This window comes from Colobus angolensis, unplaced genomic scaffold, assembly GCF_000951035.1.
Source record: "Colobus angolensis palliatus isolate OR3802 unplaced genomic scaffold, Cang.pa_1.0 Scaffold24, whole genome shotgun sequence".
NCBI classification, from domain to species: Eukaryota; Metazoa; Chordata; class Mammalia; order Primates; family Cercopithecidae; genus Colobus; species Colobus angolensis.
In genome coordinates this window covers 12,249,285-12,268,571 of record NW_012115599.1, presented here as the reverse complement: position 1 = coordinate 12,268,571, position 19,287 = coordinate 12,249,285, and the positions used below count along the sequence as shown (strand labels likewise).

Sequence of the window (19,287 nt, the reverse complement as noted above, 5' to 3'; positions counted from 1 at the left end):
CAGGAGAGGAAACTGAAGCTTCAAGAACTTAAGGGACTTAGCCAGCTGGGAACTCAAAGCCAAGCTGTGTGCTTCCAAAGACAGCTCAAGATTTGCCTCCCGAAAGCAGTCTTTCCTGGCCTCTCACAACAGACATGGAGTGAAACCTCTTGACATTCCTGCTTTGTTTCGTGTTAAGATACTCCCTGGTTTGCAGTTAAAGCCAATATTTGAAGTCAGTACTTCTGGAAGTTGCTAAAGGGTTATCAGCTGTCTTGAACTACTGTTTAAGTTTATTACGTGCACCTTCGAGTTAATTTAAGCCAACTAGAATAAGCAGTAGCTAATTTTTGGTCCCCCGAGGCACGCCCAGCTGATTCCCACCACACCCACTTCCGTGGAGAAGCTTGATTGGTCCACAGGTCCCGTCTCCCTTACAGTGATTGGTTCAAATAAAAGCACGTGACACAAGTCAGGTCAACGAGGCATAAGGAGAGGTCAGCTAGCGGCTTCCGGTAGCGTCCCTCTTCTTTGTACTTCGTCAGGCGTTTTTTCGGAAGTGAGAGTCCTTCCTGCTCCAAACTTTGTCCTGCTGGGGTGGAGGCCGCCTGACTACCAGCTTCACTAAGCGGAGAGAGGCAGGGAGCCATTGAAGCCCACCCTCCTGCCCGAGATTCCCCAGCATCCAACCTTGTTTTGGGAAGGTTGATTCCCAAAACAACCTTCTTGTTGAAGCTAGCTTCAACATTCTTGTTGAAGCTAGCTTGTTTTGGGATGCTTGCTGCTCCCCACCTGCGCTGGAATGTGAGCACCATGAGGGCACGCACCCTGTCCGTCTCCACTGCTGCACCCCCCAGTCCTTATACATAGCTGGGCACCGAGAGATACCTTATAATATAGCTGAATGATGAACGAGTGAAGTCATGAATGAACCTAATATAAGCTCAGAGCGGGGCGGGGTGGGGAGTCAGCTGAAAAACACCTTGAAAATGATCTAGTCTACATCTCTCTTTTCTACTCTATAGTAAGAAAAGAAACAGGAGCTGCAGTGTTAGAACACAGTTATCCTAACTAGGGCACTCTCTAGTGCCATAATGAGGATCTTTGGTCACTGTAAGGCAAGCATCCCAGAGGGGCTCTGATGCCACGCCCCGTTCAAGTTGGAGAACAGGACACCCAGAAGGATCCAGCTAAATAAAACTTCAGCGTCAGTTGATGATAGAAATAGAGGATTGGTAAGAAAGAAGAAAGATACAAGATTTTGTATTTAGAATTTTTTTTTTTTTTTTTTTTTTTTTTTTTTTTTTTTTTGAGACGGAGTCTCGCTCTGTCGCCCAGGCTGGAGTGCAGTGGCGCGATTTCGGTTCACTGCAAGCTCCACCTCCCAGGTTCACACCATTCTCCTTCCTCAGCCTCCCGAGTAGCTGGGACTACAGGCGTCCGCCACCACGCCCTGCTAATTTTTCGTATTTTTAGTAGAGACGGGGTTTCACTGTGTTAGCCAGGATGGTCTCCATCCCCTGACCTCGTGATCCACCTGCCTCAGCCTCCCAAAGTGCTGGGATTACAAGCATGAGCCACCGTGCCCGGCCTCTTTTTTTTTTTTCTTTTTAAAGAACATACAATTTTTGTACTAGTTGATTAATGTTTAATGCTGGCTGTTTTGATGAATAAAGTTTAGGAAATATATGATTATGATTGCAGGGGCCTTTAGCATATAGCGCTGCATCTGCATCCCACTTTGGATGTAGGGGTGAGACTATGCAAAGCCTTGTTTGCTGGGAATCCACCTCTCTAAACGTTCAAAATTGCAGAATGGAAGTTATGAAGCACTGGCAGACTTCACAACTCCCTTACATTCCATTCCATAGTTTGTCTATGCTTTTTACCAAATATTTCGTTTCTTTTTCTGAATTTCAGATATCCACATTCCACAGAGAATTTTTTTTAAAATCAACTTTATTGAGGTATAATTTTCATAAATGTGCCAATTTTAAGTGTACCTTTTGATGAGTTTTACAAATACATATATTCATGAAAACACCACCACAGACAAACAGAGTATTTCCATCATCCCCAAAGGTTTCCTTGTCTCCGTTTGCAGTCAATATCTGTCTCCTTATCCCGGGGCCCAGGCAACCACTGATCCGCTTTACCTGTTCTAAAACTTCATATAAATAGAATTGTACAATATGTAGTTGTATTTGGCAGGTAGAGCTGCCAAAAAAACCCACAGACTGGGTGGCGTAAGCAATGGAAATTTATTTTTTTACAGTTTTAAAGACTGGAAGTCCAAGATGAAGATGTCGGCAGGTTTGGTTTCTCCTGAGGCCTCTCTTTGGCTTGCAGATGGCTGTCATCTGGCTGTGTCCTCACATGGCCTTTTCTCAGGACACACACATCCTTGGTGTCTCTTCCTCTTTTTATAAGGACACTAGTCCTATTGGGTTAGAGCCCCAATTCAATAGGTCCCTATCGGATTTGACTTATTGGCCCTTTGACTTCATTTAACTTTAATTACCTCTTTAAAGGCCCCATCTCCAAATACAGTCACGTTGTAGGAAAGGATTTCAACTTATGAATTTTGCGAGGGACACAATCAGTTCATAACAGTAGTCTTTTGTGTCTGACTTCTATGACTCAGCATGTCTGTGTGATTTATCCATGCCATAGCATCTATCAGTAGCTTGTTCCTTTTAATTGCTGAGTAGAAGTCCATTGTATGAATATATCACAGTTTATTTATCCTTTTATCTGTTGATGGACTTTGGGCTGTTTCCAGTTTTTTACTATTATGAATAAAACTCCTGTTAACATTCTAGTATATCTTTTTGTGGACATATATCTTAGTTTATCTTGGGTAAATATCCAGGAGTAGGATTACTGGATTATATTGTGTTTAATTTTGTAAGAAACTGTCAAACATTTCTCCAAAGTGGGTATACCATTTTGTATTTCCGCCAGCAGTGTATGAAAGTTTCAGTTGCTCCACATCCTTACCAACGTCTGGGACTGTCAATTTGAAAAAAAGTCATTCTAGTAAGTAATGGCTCCTTGTTGTGGTTTTAACTTGCGTTTCCCTGATGACCAATTGTTGAGCATCTCTTCATGTACTTATTTATCAACCAAATGTCTCATTTGGTGGTGTGTGTGCAAGTCTTTTGTGCTTTTTCTTTCTTTCTTTCTTTCTTTTTAAAGAAGACTTTAGGCCAGGTGTGGTGGCTCATGCCTGTAATCCCAGCACTTTGGGAGGCTCAGACAGGAGGATCGCTTGAGCCCAGTAGTTTGAGACCAGCCTGGACAACATTGCAAGACCTCATCTCTATGAAAAATATATATATTTTTAAGATAATTTAAAAGGACTTTATTTTTTTAAGAGCAGTTTTAGGTTTACAGCAAAATTGAGAGGAAGATACAGATTTCTCATCTACTCCCTGCGCCAACATGTGTAGATCTCCCCCATTATCAATATCCCCTATGAGTGTGGTGCAAATTGTTGCCATTGATGAACCAACACTGACACATCACGATCACCCGAAGTACATCGTTTATATCAGGATTCTCTCTTGGTATTGTACATTCTGTGAGTTTGGACAAATGTATAATGATGTGTGTCCATCATTATAGTGTCCTACAGAGTTTTCACTGTCCTAAAAATCCTCTGTGCTCTGCCTATTCATCACCCTTCCCCACTCCATGTTTAAATTGGCATTGGCAAAGTTTTTTTGTTTTTTAATTTTCTATATTTTTTTTTATATGGAGTCTTGCTCTGTCACCCAGGCTAGAGTGCAGTGGTGCGATCTCGGCTCACTGCAGCACCTGTCTCCCGGGTTCAAGTGATTCTCCTGCCTCAGCCTCCCAAGTAGCTGGGATTACAGGCACCTGCCACCATGCCCGGCGAATTTTTGTATTTTTAGTAGAGATGGGATCTCACCATGTTGGCCAGGCTGGTCTCAAACTCCTGACTTCAAATCATCCACCTACCTCGGCCTCTCAAAGTGCTGAGATTACAAGCATGAGCCACCGCACCCAGCCGGGCAAAGTTGTTTATAATATTCCCTTACAATATCCTCCTATTACTTGTAAGATCTGTCATTAAGTCACTTCTCTTATTTCTGATATTCTTAATTTGTGTTTTTTTCTCTTTTTTCCTGATCCATGCCTAGAAGTTGATCAATATGATCTTTTCAAATAACTAGCTTCTGGTGTCATTGATTTTTCTCCATTGTTTTTCAGTATTGTTTCATTGATCTTATTTCCTTTCCTCCGCTTACTTTGGGTTTCATTTGCTCTTCTTTTTCTCATTTCTTAAGGTAGAGGCTGAAGTTACTGACTTGAAACCTTTCAAGTACTGATTTAGTGGCACCCACAAATTTGGGCATGTTGGGTTTCCATTTTCATTCCATTCAAAATACATTCTGATCCCTCCTGCCTTTTTGACTGATAGGTTATTAAGAAGTGCCTTATCTAGTTTCCAAATATTTGGAGATTTTCTAAGACTCTATTATTCACTATTTATAATTTAATTCCATTGTGGTGAGATAACTTTTTTATTATGACTTGAATCCTTTCAAATGTTTGAGACTTGTTTTATGGCCCAGAATATGGCCTATTTTGTTAAATGTTCCTTGTGCATGTGAAAAGAATGTGCATTTTGCTGTTGTTGGATGGAGTGTTCTATAAGTGTCAACTAGGTCAAGTTGATTGATGGGGTTATTCAAATCCTCTGTATACTTGCTTATTTTCTACCCAATTATCTATTGGTTATTAAGAGGGAGTAGTGAAATCTCTGATTATAATTATGATTTTTCTATTTGTCTTTGCAGCTCTATCCATTTTTGCTTCATGTATTTTGAAACTCTGTTATTAGGTACATAAACTTTTAGAATTTTGATGTATTGATTTATAATTATGAAATGATCTTTACACTTGGTAATATTCTTTGATCTAAAATCTTCATCTGATACTCATATAGCCATTCTATCTTTTGATTAATGTTAGCTTGGCATATCTTTTTCCAACCTCCTTTTACATTTTAACATATTGTGTCTCTATATTGTGTTTCTTATAAGCATTATATAATGTCTTGCTTTTTAATCCAATCTGACAATCTCTGCCTATTAATTAGAACATTTAGACCACTTGCTTTTGTTTCTCACCTCAAAGAAACATGTGGGTTATTCTGTTTTAATTGTGGTAAAATATATATAACATAAAATTTATCATCTTAACCATGTTAAGTATTCAGTACAGTAATGTTAAATATATTCACATTGTTTTGCAACCAATCTCTAGAACTTTTTCATCTTGCAAAATTGAGACTCTTTGCCCATTAAACAACAACTCCCCATTTCCCTCCTCCCCACCTCCTGGCAGCCACCATTCTACTTTCTACTCTAGATACCTCGTATAAGTGGAATCCTACAGTATAGACCATTTACTTATAATGTGATTATTGACAGGTTAAGTTTAAGCCTATCCAGCTTCTTTTTGTTCTATATTTATTCCATTTCTTTTTGTTTCTTTGTTTTCTCTTTTTCTCCCTTCTTTTGGATTTTTTTTTTTAATAATTTCACTTTATTTTTTTTGTTGGGTTAGTAGCTATAATTCTTTGTTTTGTTATTTTAATGGTTGCTTCAGGGTTTATGGCTTGTATATCTTATCACAGTCTGCTTTCACCACTTTACATATAAGAATTTTAATATACTTCCATTTCGCCTCTCCTGACCTTTCTGCTTTCATTATCATACTTTTTACTTATTCATATGTTATAAACCACACAATATGTCATATTTTTTATTTAAGCAGTCAATTATCATTGAAAGAGATATAAATAGTGTTTTATGAATCTTATATATTTGCCTATGTATTTACCTTTATTCCTTTGGGTAGATCTATGTTTCAGTCTGGTATTATTTTCCTTCCGCTTCAAGGATTTTCTTTAACATTTCTTGTTTGTTTGTTTGAGACAGGCTCACTCTGTTACCCAGGCTGGAGTGCAGTGACGTGATCACGGCTCACTGCAGCCTTTACCTCTTGGGCTCAGGCAATCTTCCTGCCTCAGCCTCCTGAGTAGCTGGGACTACAGGTATGTGCCACCACACCCAGCTAATTTTTTTATTTTTTGTAGCGATGGGGTCTAATCTTGTGGCCCAAGCTGTTCTTGAACTCCTGGGCTCAAAAGATCCTTCCATTTCAGCCTCCCAAAGTGTTGGGATTGCAGGTGTGAGCTACCGCGCCCAGCCTAACATTTTTTATAGTACAGTTTTGCCAGTGATGAATTTTTTCAACTTTTGCATATCTGAAAAGGTCTCTATTATAGTTTCATTTTTGAAGATATTTCTGCTGATATAGGATTCAGATTGACAGATTTTTTTTCTTTCAGCACTTAAATCTTGCTGCACCATTTTCTCACTTGCCCTGTTTCCAGCGGGAAATCTACTGCTATCCTTATATTTGTACCTTTATATGTAATCTGTCTTTTTTCTCTGGCTGCTTCTAAGATTTTCTCTTTATTACATATATTGAGCAATTTGATTATATGTGCACTGGTGTAATTTTCTTCACACTTATTGTGCTGAGACTCATTGAGCTTCTTGAATTTGTGGGTTTATACTTTTCATAAAATAGAAAATTTTTGAGTGTTACTTCTTCAAATAATTTTTCTGTACTCCCTGTTTTTCATGGACTCCAATTACAGGTATATGAGCCTGCTTGAAGTTGTCCTGTAGCTCACTATGCTCTTTTAACTTTTTAAGCTTCTTTTTTCTCTGTATGTTTTAATTTGAAATAGCTTCTATTGTTGTGTCTTTCTAATAACTAAAATTTTCCTCTGCTACATCTAGTCTGCTATCAACCTTAGCCAATGCAATTTTCATCTTACTCATTGTAGTTTTCATGTTACTAATTGTAGTTTTCATCTCAAAAGTTCATTTTGCATCGTTGAAATATTATGCATGTTTTTGAACATATGGAATACAGCCATAATAATTGTTTTAACATACTCATCTGTTAATTCTAACATCTTTGTCAGTTTTGGGTCAATTTTATTATTTTATTTTTATTTATTTTTTTTGAGACAGAGTCTCACTCTGTCCCCCAGGCTGGAGTATAGTGGCACGATGTCAGCTCACTGCAACCTCTACCTCCCGAGTTCAAGCAATTCTCTTGCCTCAACCTCCCTAGTAGCTGGGACTACAGGCGCGTGCCACCACACCTGGCTAATTTTTTGTAATTTTAGTAGAGACGGGGTTTTACCATGTTAGCCAGGATGGTCTCGATCCCCTGACCTCGCAATCCACCCACCTCGGCCTCCCAAAGTGCTGGGATGAGAGGTGTGAGTCACCGCGCCCGGCTAGTTCTGGGTCAATTTTAATTGATTGAACTTTCTTCTCATTATGGGTTATATTTTGCATGCCTGGTATTCTTTCATTAGATGCCTAATGTGAATTTTACCTGTTGAGTACAGGATATTTTGGTATTTCTATAATATTCTTGAGCTTTGTTGTCAGATTGTTATAGGATTAGATTAGGTTACTTGGCAACAGTTTGATTCTTTTGGTCTGTCTTTTAAGAGTTATTGGGTGGGAGCCAGGTGAGGTGGATCATGCCTATAATCCCATCACTTTGAACACTTTGGGAGGACGAGACGGGAGGATCACTTGAGCCCAGGGGTTCAAGACTAGCCTGGGTAACATAGTGAGACTCCATCTCTATTAAAAAATATAAAAATCAGCCAGGCAAGGTGGTATGGGCCTATAGTCTTAGCTACTCGGGAGCCTGAGGTGAGATGATTGCTTGAGCCCAGGAGGTTGAGGCTGCAGCGAGCCAAGATTGTGCCACTACACTCCAGGCTGGATGACAGAGTGAGACCCTGTTTCCAAAAAAATTAAAAAGCGTTATTAGGTGGGACCAAAGCAGTGTTTTGTATTGGGGTAATTATTCCTCAATACCAAGGCAATACCCTTTTGAGTATTTTACCCATGCCTCATGAATTATGAAGTTTTCCAGTCTGGCTGGTGGAAACACTCTTCCCACCTCTGTGTGAACACATAACATTGCTCTCTCATCCTCTTAGAAGGTTCTCTCCCTAGCTTTGGGTAGTTTTCTCACCCTATGGGTCAATAGTGCCAGATACTTGGGGGAGACCCTCTGCACAGCTCCAGGCCACTGTGTAGCTCTCTCCTGTCTAGTATTCTGTCCTGAAAACTCTGGCTACCTTGGTATCTTTGGACTCTTAGCTCTGTCTCTTCAACTCAGAATTGGCTGAAATGTGCCTGGTTTTCTCTCCCTCTACCACAGCCTGGAAGCCTTCATAAAGCAGTAATCTGTGGGGGAGTTGTGGGGCTTACCTTGTTTTTCCATCTCTTGGTAAATGTCCTTTCTTGCCTGAAACAGTCTTGAAAACCAACTTACCTTCTTTCCTTCTTCCTTCCCTCTTTCTTCCCCCTTCCTTCCCTCTTTCTTCCCATTCCTTCCCTCTCTCACCTCCCTCATTCTTTCCTTATCTCCCTCCCTCACTTCCTCCTTTCCTCCATCCTTCTTTCTTTCATTTCAGGAAGGAGAGGAAATCCAGTCACTATTGCTCCATCTTGGCCGGGAGCAAAAATTCTTTCTGTTCAAATTCTTTTTTATTCTTTTAACAACTATAATAGCGCTGGGCACATGGTTGGTTCATTGATTGAATGCTTCTTGAGTGCTTTCATCTTTTAAGTAATAATATCCAAGTAAAAATTTGTTTAGAAATTCAATTGTAGGGCCAGGTGCGGTGGCTCACGCCTGTAATTCCAGCACTTTGGGAGGCTGAGGTGGGTGGATCATTTGAGGTCAGGAGTTCAAGATCAGCCTGGCCAACATGGTGAAACCCCATCTCTATTAAAAATGCAAAAATTAGCCAGGCATGATGGCGAGTGCCTGTAATCCCAGCTACTTGGGAGGCTAAGGCAGGAGAATCACTTGAATGCGGAAGGCAGAGGTTGCAGTGAACCAAGATCATGCTACTGCACTCCAGCCTGGGTGACAGAGCGAGACTCCATCTCAAAAACCAAACACACACACACACAAACAAAACAAAACAAAACAAAAAAGAATGATTGAATGGGTAGGATACTCTTTTTTTTTTTTTTTTTTAATGAGCGTCTCCCTCTGTTACCCAGGTTGGAGTAGAATGATGTGATCTTGGCTCACTGTAACCTCTGCCTCCCGGGTTCAAGCAGTTCTGCCTCATCCTCCAGAGTAACTGGGACTACAGGTGCCCGCCACCATGCCTGGCTAATTTTTAATAGAGACAAGGTTTCACTGTGTTGACCAGGCTGGTCTCGAACTCCTGACTTCAAGAGATCCTCCCGCCTCAGCCTCCCAGAGTGCTGGGATTATAGGCGTGAGCCACCACACCTGACCTAGAACACTTTTTGTTTCACCAAACAATGTAATTTTATTTCAATAACATCTCTATCTGATGTTCCTCTTTCCATTTTATAAATTGAAGCTCTAGTTCTAATAGACTCATGAGTCTTCTGGTCTCTTTACAGTGTGCTCTGTTAGCCCTCACTTTGTAACATTTCTCGTCAGATGAAGTTAACACAAATCAATATTTCTTCCTCTACAAGACAGGCTGACATTCTGATTTGGAAATCTTCATTGAAGAAATTTGGCTTATATTCTTGGAAACTTCAGGCTTGCATAACACTTTGACTTCTAGCTTAATTCTTGTGGAATCCTGAGGTTCAGGCCCTTCTCCTCAAGTTCTGTGGCCCAGCCAAACCTTGCGCATCCTTCCAGCCCAGCTTAAGCCTTCCTTCCTCTGTGATGCCTACTGCCACAGTGATCTTGTCCTTCTACCTGCTCCTCGGAACTTCGTTGTCTTTTCCACTCACCTGGTGCCTAATCGACTGTACTGCCTCGTCATACCCTTTGTATTTAGTCAGAGCATCTGTTTCAACCAGCTTGTAACCACCTTCAGACGGGAGGCCCACAGTGCCTAAAACAGTAATAATAATAATAATAGTAATAACCAGCATTTATTGAGTACTTACCATGTGCCAGGCCCTATTCTAAGAGCTTGTTATGGATGACTTCAGTTAACTTTCACCCATTCAAAGGGGATAGTGCTGTTACAATCCCACTTTCCAGATAAGGAAGCAGAAGACCAGGGGAGTTGGGTCAGTTAGCAGAGCCAGGATTTAAACTCAAGCACTCTGAGAGCAGAGCCTGAGCCACCCTCAACCCCTACACTCTGCCGTGGCACTGGGGGTGCAGTAGTTGCTCAATATAGCTTTGTTGAATGAATGAAAACATGGAGGCTTGTCCTGTGCAGGAGAGAAACCTCCAGAGGAGGCCCTGTTCTGTTACACTTACAGCTTTGCTGTTTGCCATCACTACTTGCACATCATTGCTGTTGTTTCAGGAGCAAGATCCTGTGTGGTCCAGGAGGGAAAAGAGGTTAGGAAGTGAGATGCCCACACCCCTCTCCTGCCTTCCTCCCTTGCAGGTTGGGCAGCGAACAAGTTGGGGCAGCTCTTCTTCCTACCACCCCTTGCCTCAGAGCTAGCCAGCAATCTGGAGCAGGGAGAGGTGGAAAGGAAGGCATGGGGGGCAGCGACAGCTTCAGGATCACTGGTTCCTGGGGCCCTTGCCTTCTGAGGCTCAGTCAACCGGATGTTCCTTTAGCTTGCCGGAATTTGGCCGGATTTACAGAGATAAGATCAATCTGACCCTTAATTCCTTAAATGTAATTTATGGGCTTGCCTCCTGTGTGCCACAACACGTCTGGCTATCCAAAATCTGGTAATTATTTATGTAAACACAGGATCCTGCCTTTGTGGATTATAATTGGACTTGAACAGCAAGAAGCAGGGACTTACACAGTTGGGGCTGCACTGAAACCCTTCTTTTGAAAACACTCACCTGAGCCTTTGAAATCTTCCCTGTGGCTCATGGATGGCTTTAACCAGACCAAAAAAACATTCTTTTCTCCTCCTCCTGCAGGCCTGGGCAAATTTGTTCCCAAACACCACCAGGTTTTCTAGGTCCTTTCAGAGGATGGGCTGAAGATACCCCGTCATCTGGACTGGACTGAGAGGACAGGTGCCCTGGGAGGGAGCCTCCATGGATCTCCTCATTGTCTGTTGGGACATGAATTTTTATACCCCCTCTAAGAAGAAACAGGATTAGGAATTTTATGCTGTTTGGAAAAGAGGAGAGGTGGCTGGCACAAGAGAAAGATCTTTGTTTTTTATTCATGCTGTGAGTTTCCCAGGAGCCTTTGCTGTACATACACACACAAAAGCCAGGAGGATTAGAGGAAAGAAAATGAGTTGATTGAACCAGATGGTTCAGGAAGCACTCCCAGGAGGCTGCTGGGATGGATGAATCTGTGTCTTTAAATAACATTAATTTCAGAAAGGCCCAAACTGTTTCCTAAATTACTACACTGAACTCTTACCTTTCATCTGTTTTTATGGCACCTCTCTGGTTGAAGGCAGGAGCTACTGCTTTCTGACAAACAGCTTTGGAGAAATCCCTCATCCTTGGTGAAGCTGGTAAGGAATTGTTTTCCTGCAGGAAAAAGAAATCCTTAAGAATCCAAATGCTTTGAAAAACAGATTTAGGCAGAAACAAGCACCCCTGGGTGATCTGAACAAGCTACCAAGTTCTAATGCCAGCTGAGACACTCATTTCCTCAGTGGCTGGGGGCAAACCACTTAACCTCAGTTTCCCCATCTGTAAAATGGGGTTAATAATGCTTACCTGCTGCAGGAGTGCTGTGAGGTTTTAATTGGGTAATGGCTGTGGAGCCCTTTGATGTAGTAAGTTTTATTAACTTGTAAGGGGTTCCCCGAGGCCAGAAAAAGCAGTTAAACCCAAGAGAGAGAAGAAAGGCACTGAAAGGAAAGCAAAGCTCAGCTAAGTGTTTCACCTCCAGCTCCAATTTCAGAAGTGTGGAGTCCAGCTGCTCCACTGTGAGTGGAAAGCAGTGACTGGGGCAGGGGACTGTCTGAATAGCATCGGGGGAGGGAAAGCTTCAGGGTCATCTCAGAGGGAGCTTGGCTTTCAGGTTGTGAAGGGTAAAGATAAGCAAGTAGTCTTACTTGATCAAACCAGGATCATTCTCTGGCCCCACTGAGGTTCTTTGCTAAGAACCTTCTCCAGTAAGAGAATTATTTTGCTATTAATCCAAGGTCCTTATAATTGAATTTAGAAACCCCTAGCCTCTGGCCTCCTGTTTCCCAACAATTAAATACAGAACTGGCCTCTAGCCAGGGTTGCTGACCAGAGAAGAGTTGGAAGGACAGCACCAACCAAAGGTCAGAAAACTGGGGCGTTTTCCAAGCTCCACCATTCACAGTTAGGCAGACCAACCTAGACTGCTCGGCCAGCTCTGTGCTTCAGTTTCCCACTCCATAAAATTGATTGCCGTTAAAGCCCAAATAATTAAGATTTGGAACGTGAAATGCACTAAAATGATAAAGAACAAACCCCTACTCGCCTTTCAGTAAGTTAAAAAAATAATTATTGGAATACTTTTACTCCAAGCCAGCTCATTCAGCATGAGAGACTCCATGCTCCTCTTCCTCCTTTCTAACTTTTGTTGGGTGCCCACCACACAGCCATGGTCATTCAGCATCAGCTACATGAACACAGCCCAGGAGGGTAATCAACTTGTCCTGGTTTGCCTAGACTATCCTCGTTTTAGCTCTGAAAATCTCATGTTCCAGGAGCCCCTCCTAATCGCAGGCAAACTGGGATGGTTGATCACCCTAACATGTCCTTGGGCTGGTTGGAAAGTGCTGGCTACAGTTCCTGTCAAGCAGTTATTGACCTACCACGGGCATATCTTAGGAAAAGGGGCGCAGTGGTGTGGCAGAGGTAAGGGAGTCCTATGATCCAGGCTGTCATTCCTGGCTCTGCCTCTCTCTACTGACTTCAGATCAGACCCGTGGCCTCAGTTTCCTCACCTGCAAAGGGAGGCGGTGTGACATGATGCCTTTTCACCTTTCCTCCAGGAGACATGGCTGCAAAGATACACCCATCAACTTGCCCAGCCCCAGGGGGATGCTATGTGCTTTGCAATGAGTGGCGAAACACACAGCGTGGGGACACACTGGGGACCGAAGTCCATCCCTGCTTGTGGGATTCAGCTCCTTGGTGCCCACTGATTCCTTTAATGCTCTTTCTTTGTGAGAAGGAAGCATGTGGGTGGGAATGTGTCAGCCCTCAACTAACCAGTTGAGTGTTGTACATATCTCTTTAGATCACTTTCCTTCCTAAAATGAGCACATTATATCCCTGAGATCTGAAACTTCACTTTTCCAAGACTGTGTTCAAGTTTGGCAAAATGAGCACTGAGTCCAAAAATTAAAGCAATTTAAAATACCCACTGTTTCCCTTATCATAATTTAGGCTACACATTTTTAGTATGGTTTTCTATTCCTGTGTTTTATTTTACAATATAAAGAAAAATACCTGCTGTAAAGGAAGTAAAATTCTATAAATTATACATATGTTTTGTCTTCATTGTCCAGATTCTCCAGCCAGCCTATTGCTTGGATATACCCTTTGTTCAATCCATGTAGACAGAGGAGATAATCAGGGTTGGGATTGTTTTGATGGAGGTGGCTTTCTTTTTGGGGATTGATTCTTTTAAAAATGCCCTTGATAGGTGCTTATCTTAATGAAAATAGTCTTCTCGTGACAGACCGGAACCTGGCTTTTATAGCATTAAAAAAAGTAATTTACATTAAGAAGAAATGGGAAACAGTGATTGAATCAAAGCCACCCTGAGCAGCTTCCCCCTGCTCTGCCCCATCTGAAAACAACCCTGTTTCCATTTCACCGCTGAGCTCAGCCTGCCTGCTCCAGACGTCCAGACCTCGCACTCTATAAATTGTCTCTGCCCTTGCCCCAGAGTTGCTGACTATATGTATTTTTGGGCCCGGCATTAATTCCCTCATCCTTGGCTGGTGACATTAAGATTTGTAACTGATAGAATGTGTTTTTAATGTATTTCCTGCAGGTTACTATTAAAGAAATCTAATTCTTCTGAACTTGCAAAAGGTTCTGCTGCCCTTAAAAAAAAAAAAAAAGTATTACGGGAAGAATTTCCCCGAAGCCTCCAGATGGACTGGGCAGCCAGAGGGGTCTGGGGTTCCGGAATTCTCTGCTTAGCTCTGCCACTCAACTCTTCCTCCTCCTGCCCAGTCTGTTCTCTCTCTGTACCTTAGTATTCCTGGGTATGAAATGAGGATAAATATTTGTCTATGAGATGAGGGTGTTGTAAGGATTAATTGGTTGGTGCTTCGGGAAGCCTTTGAAGATGAAAGACGCTCTCTGCAGATGCTAAGTAAACTCATAATGTGTCTGGTTTTAATGAGCCAGGTGAAGCCAGTGGGGATGGCTGGAGATTAACTGTGCCTAGTCCAGAGCCTGCCTGCATGGGCTGGACTGAAAACGGGGTGGAGCTCCTCACTGGTCCCCTGCGTTTGATCTCATCACTGTTTCCACTGACTCCTGGCACAGAGCCTGGCACTTTGGTTCTCTATATGCAGAAGGTAGTGAGTTAGAATTTAACCTAGCCTCTCAAGTCTCAGAGAGCAGGGCTCCAGACTTCCTAAATCATGCTTATTGCCTCTCATTCTAGCATATGGCTTGGGCAAGTTACTTAACCTCTGAATCTCAGTACCTCATTTGCCAGTGGGGATAGTCAGAGTCCCCATCTTGAAGGTCTGTGGTGAGGATTTGTCATAAACATGGCTAATAGCAATTGAGCATTTGCTCTATGTCATACACAGGTTCCAAGCATTTTACACCTATGAACTCACGAAACTCTCACACACCAATCCCACCAGGGAGGGACTGTTATCCCCATTCTACAAATGGCAGAACTGAGGCACAGAGAGATTACTTGGTAGCTTACCCAAGGCCTGAGTTCTTCAGTGTTAGCTAGACCACGGCTCACAACATGGAATACTGCCTGTTATGCTTCACAGAGTGCTGGACACATCATGAGTGTACAACAAACAGGTTGCTTGAGGGGTTCTCAGACTGCCTGATTTGCCCAGCCAGGATATAGCAGCTAGGAGAGAAGGGACCAGAGTAAACACAGACAGGGGCCCCAAGCTAGGGGAAGTCACCAGATCCATGTGCAACAAGCCAACATGTAGGTTTCAGAAAGGTGTAAGTCTGGGCCTGCTCAGGGTGACCACGTTTGGGACCCATGATACTTTGTCAAAAAATTTTCCTACCAAATCATGGTACCTCAAAGACAATCTGAGCTATGAGGTTTGAATGCTGACCTATGGGAACTCGTGGGACTGTGCCATGGCTTACGGTGGAGGATCGTGCTGTATGCAGTGTTGCTATTCCAGGCAATCAAACCAAGGATCAGAATGAATCAACATACATTAAGACTGGCCCAAGCAGTCCTCTGCATCCACCTGAGGAGCCAGAAGGGAGACTGAGACCCACAGAAGAATGATTTCATACTCCAGTACTGTGACATCACAACCCAAGCTCTGACATAGGAAGGGAACCAGCTGAAACGTGGGTTGGGGAAGCCTCTGGTCAGAACAGAAACATCTTCAGTAACTGCTGCTGGTGATAGGAGGGGAAATGGAATTTTGTTTAAATATGATGTTGTTTTGAAAAGTCTGACTAATGTGAAAGTCCCTATTTAAAAAGGAGTTGACTCTACATTGAAATTGGTTGGTGTTTCCACACCCACATGTTGACTAAGGCCTTGAAAAACAAACTTCCTGGTAGATCCTGATGCAAATCACCTGGGAGCAAATGCTTCAAGGTACAATCTGTGAGCTGTGAGCAGACAGGCCTAGCCAAGAAAAATCCTGGGTCTGTGTTTATGAAAAGGCAAACAGATCCCAAAAGAAGGCCCAAACCCTAACTGGCTTTGGGTACCGGCCCTCCAGGAAAGAACACACAGATTGGAAGGAGGCCCTAGCACACATCTCTGGGACCCCACTGAGCCCCCATTTCAGAGCCCCTCTCAGAAACACAGAGAATGGGGGAAGAGGGAGGGCCACACGGAGCCTTCTCTTACTGAGCATAAATGTGTGTCATTCACTGAATCTTTAGCACATCCCCATGAAGCATGTGCATATTACCATCACAATGTCCATTTTCCTAATGTAGAAATAGGCTTAGGGAGTTTTAAGCAGTGTGACCTATGTCCCAGTTTGCCCCAAAGAGTTTTGATTTATGCTGTTGTCTCAGCATAACTGGTAATAGCCTTTCCCTTCATTCTCATAAAGGCCCCATTTGGACATTCTAAGTTAAGTGACTTGCCCAAATTCACCCCACTAGTGAGTGGCAGAATTGGGATTCAAATCCTGGTTTTCCTCTTCTCAGAAAGCAGAACCCAGGGCAATTTCTCCTCATTCACAATAACAAAGGTGGTTCAGGGGCATGATTTCCAAAGTCTCAGCAGCCCTTTGGGAGCTGGGTGCCTGCTCTCCTCCTCTCTTTCACTGAGGGCCTCTCCAAGCCTGTCTGATTGTCTCTCTGTGCAGGGAAGGAGCCTACTGGTGGCGTCAGTGCTCAGCAGACAAACCACACATGTTCACCAGCACCCCACCTTGCTATGTTTGTTTTGTCTGCTGAGCACGTTTCTACCAGCTCCTCCACAATAAAAATGCAAGATAGGGCTTCCCCACTTGGGCTACCAGCCCAGCTCCCGAGCCCTAACCTAGGCCAGCACCACTTCACCTGACTGAGAAGACCCCTTTCCTTGGAAGACTGCCCTGGGGCCGGTCCTCAGCTGTCCGGACTTCCATGGCCTCTGTTTCTCTAACACTTGCCTTGAGACACAGTGAGGATTTGTCTGTGTCCCAAGTTCCTCTACAACTATTCATTTTTCAGGACCACAGAACTGATCCAATCCAAGCTCATTTTTCTGGTGAAGAAACTCAGGTCCGGAGACATCAAATGACTTGCCCAAGAGCACACAGCTGAAAGTTGAAGGCAAAAGACCAGGTCTCCTGACTCTGAGGCTAGTTTCAAGCTGTGTTAGTTCCCACTTTGGCCTGAAACAACTTAGTACAGGCAGACCTCCAGTAATACACCTGGAGAAGGCCTTTACGTGATGATGCTTGGATGCCAGAGACCAAGATTTGTCTGCGTGAAACGTCCCTCAGCCCAATTGCTAATATCTCAGGATCAGCAGCAGGGCCTTAATTCAACCACCCACTGAATCCACACGCCTACCTCTCTGCCAGGTGGTTATGCACAAACACCTCCAAGTAAAATAAATCACTTCTCCTGAGGTGGCCCTCTGTCTTCAGACAACTGGCTGCTAGAGATCCCTTCTGATCATTGAGTGGGAGATGCTTTTCTTTCACCCAGTTCAGGGCAAGTCTGGGGCCCCTTCTTCACACCCTTAAAGTTGAAGATTCATAACTACCGCTCTTTTGATTGTTCCTCATGTGATGTTGTCTTGGAATATGCATTTGGAGTGCAGACTAGATGGTCAGACCTGAGACTGAAGCCTGCCTCTGCCTTTTATCTGCTGTATGGCTTTGGGCAAATGACTTAACCTCTCTGAACTTCAGTTTACTCATCGGATATATGATCAGATCATGCTTAGTGTTTACTTCATTGGGTTTTGTGAGGATCACAAATTGATGAGATTATCTACATTACTGGCTAGCTCCAGGATCTGGCACAGTAAGCACTTATAAAGGGGAATAATTAATATTCTTACTTTTTTTAATATATAGACAGCCTCTGTCACCCAGGCTGGAGTGCAGTGGTGTGATCATGGCTCACTGCAGCCTCACCTTCTCAGGTTCAACAAAGCAGAGGCTCTCACCTCAGCTTCCTGAGTAGATGGGACCACAGGCATATGCCACCATGCCTCGCTAATATTTTTTTTTTGTGGAGATGGGTCTCCCTGTATTGCCCAGGCTGATCTCAAACTCCTGGGCTCAAGTGATCCTCCCTTCTTAGCCTCTGAAGTGCTGGGATTACAGGTGTGAGCCATCACACCAGGCCAATATTATCCCTTTTCCTCAACTTCATACTGTATTTCTCTAAATGCAGCACCGAAGTTTTTGTTTCTCTGGAAGCCATATCACATGACCAACTTTTATCATGAACTAAAACTCGTGTCCCTTTTTCACATACACAACTGCTAACACATTTCACCCCTAACGTGTCCTCTCACAATTTTGTTTTGCTTCATTCTCCCCCTCGAGCTTGCAGCTCCCTGAACTCTTTTCATCCTTTTAGAGGCTGCCTATCTTTCTGGCCCATCAAGACTCTCTTCTGGATTGGAGATCTGGAGACCAGGGGAAGATGATAACCATGTGAAAACTACAAAGGCTTAGCCATGTGAGGCTCCTGCCTGCATCTTTCTGCTTTCCCCCTTTGTGGGTCCTTAAAATCCTGCCCAGCTGCGCAATGAGGTGACCCCTTCGAGCCTGCCTGTCTGGGTTGACATTCCACAAGCAATTGTCTGCAGAGGAGTTCTTATGCTCCTTTTGAAGTTCAGTGGAGTGAAGTGTAATCTAAGTGAGCTGGAACACATTTCGATAAAACAGCTTCTATGGCCAGGGCCTCCTTTAGGCAAAGCCATCAACATGGGAATCGGAGCCAGGCTCAGCTGAGCTTTCCAGTCTGAATTCCCCAGGCCTTCCACTGGCTTTTGATCACAGGACATTAGGATTTTGGTGTTCAGAGGGATAGCTCAGTGTAACCCCCTTATACACAGATGAGGAAACTGAGGCCCAGGGAGGGGAAGTAACTTGCCTGAGGTCACATAGCTGGTGAGGTGCAGAACCAGTGCTGGGACACTTGTCCATACTGGCTAGACCCTCCCTGTGCTATACAGAATGGCAGGTGGACAGGGAGGAAAAAGATAAAAAGGACAATGCAAACATGGAAGGGTCAAGTTTCCTCCCTGGAAGACGCCTGGCAGGCCTTCGTGTCCACACACAGGCCAGGCTGGCTGAGGAGGCGAGGATAACAGCATAAGTCTGATGAGTCCTCACAACTTTTTCAAAGCACGTTTGCATTTTTGTTCTCAAATGAATCCCATAACACCAGGAGGGCTCATCCCATAACACTCATCAGGGCTGGTGTCTTGCTGATGGGGCGTCTACCAGAAAGGTGAATTGACCTGCCTAATGTCTCAAAGAGCAGGTGGGATGCTTCCATGGGAGTGTTTTGCCCTGGAAAATGGCTTTAAAATCACTTGGGTGGCCAGGCGCGGTGGCTCAAGCCTGTAATCCCAGCACTTTGGGAGGCCAAGACGGGTGGATCACGAGGTCAGGAGATCGAGACCATCCTGGCTAACAC

General features: G+C 43.5%; 1 long non-coding RNA gene across 1 annotated transcript; it reads left to right on the top strand.

The window, feature by feature from the left end:
* The first annotated feature begins 789 nt into the window (after nt 1–789).
* Nucleotides 790–13,477, top strand: LOC105514194. Its single transcript, XR_001002150.1, has 2 exons — nt 790–1,214; nt 9,510–13,477. It is a non-coding gene; the product is annotated as an uncharacterized LOC105514194 (long non-coding RNA).
* Nucleotides 13,478–19,287: the final 5,810 nt, after the last annotated feature.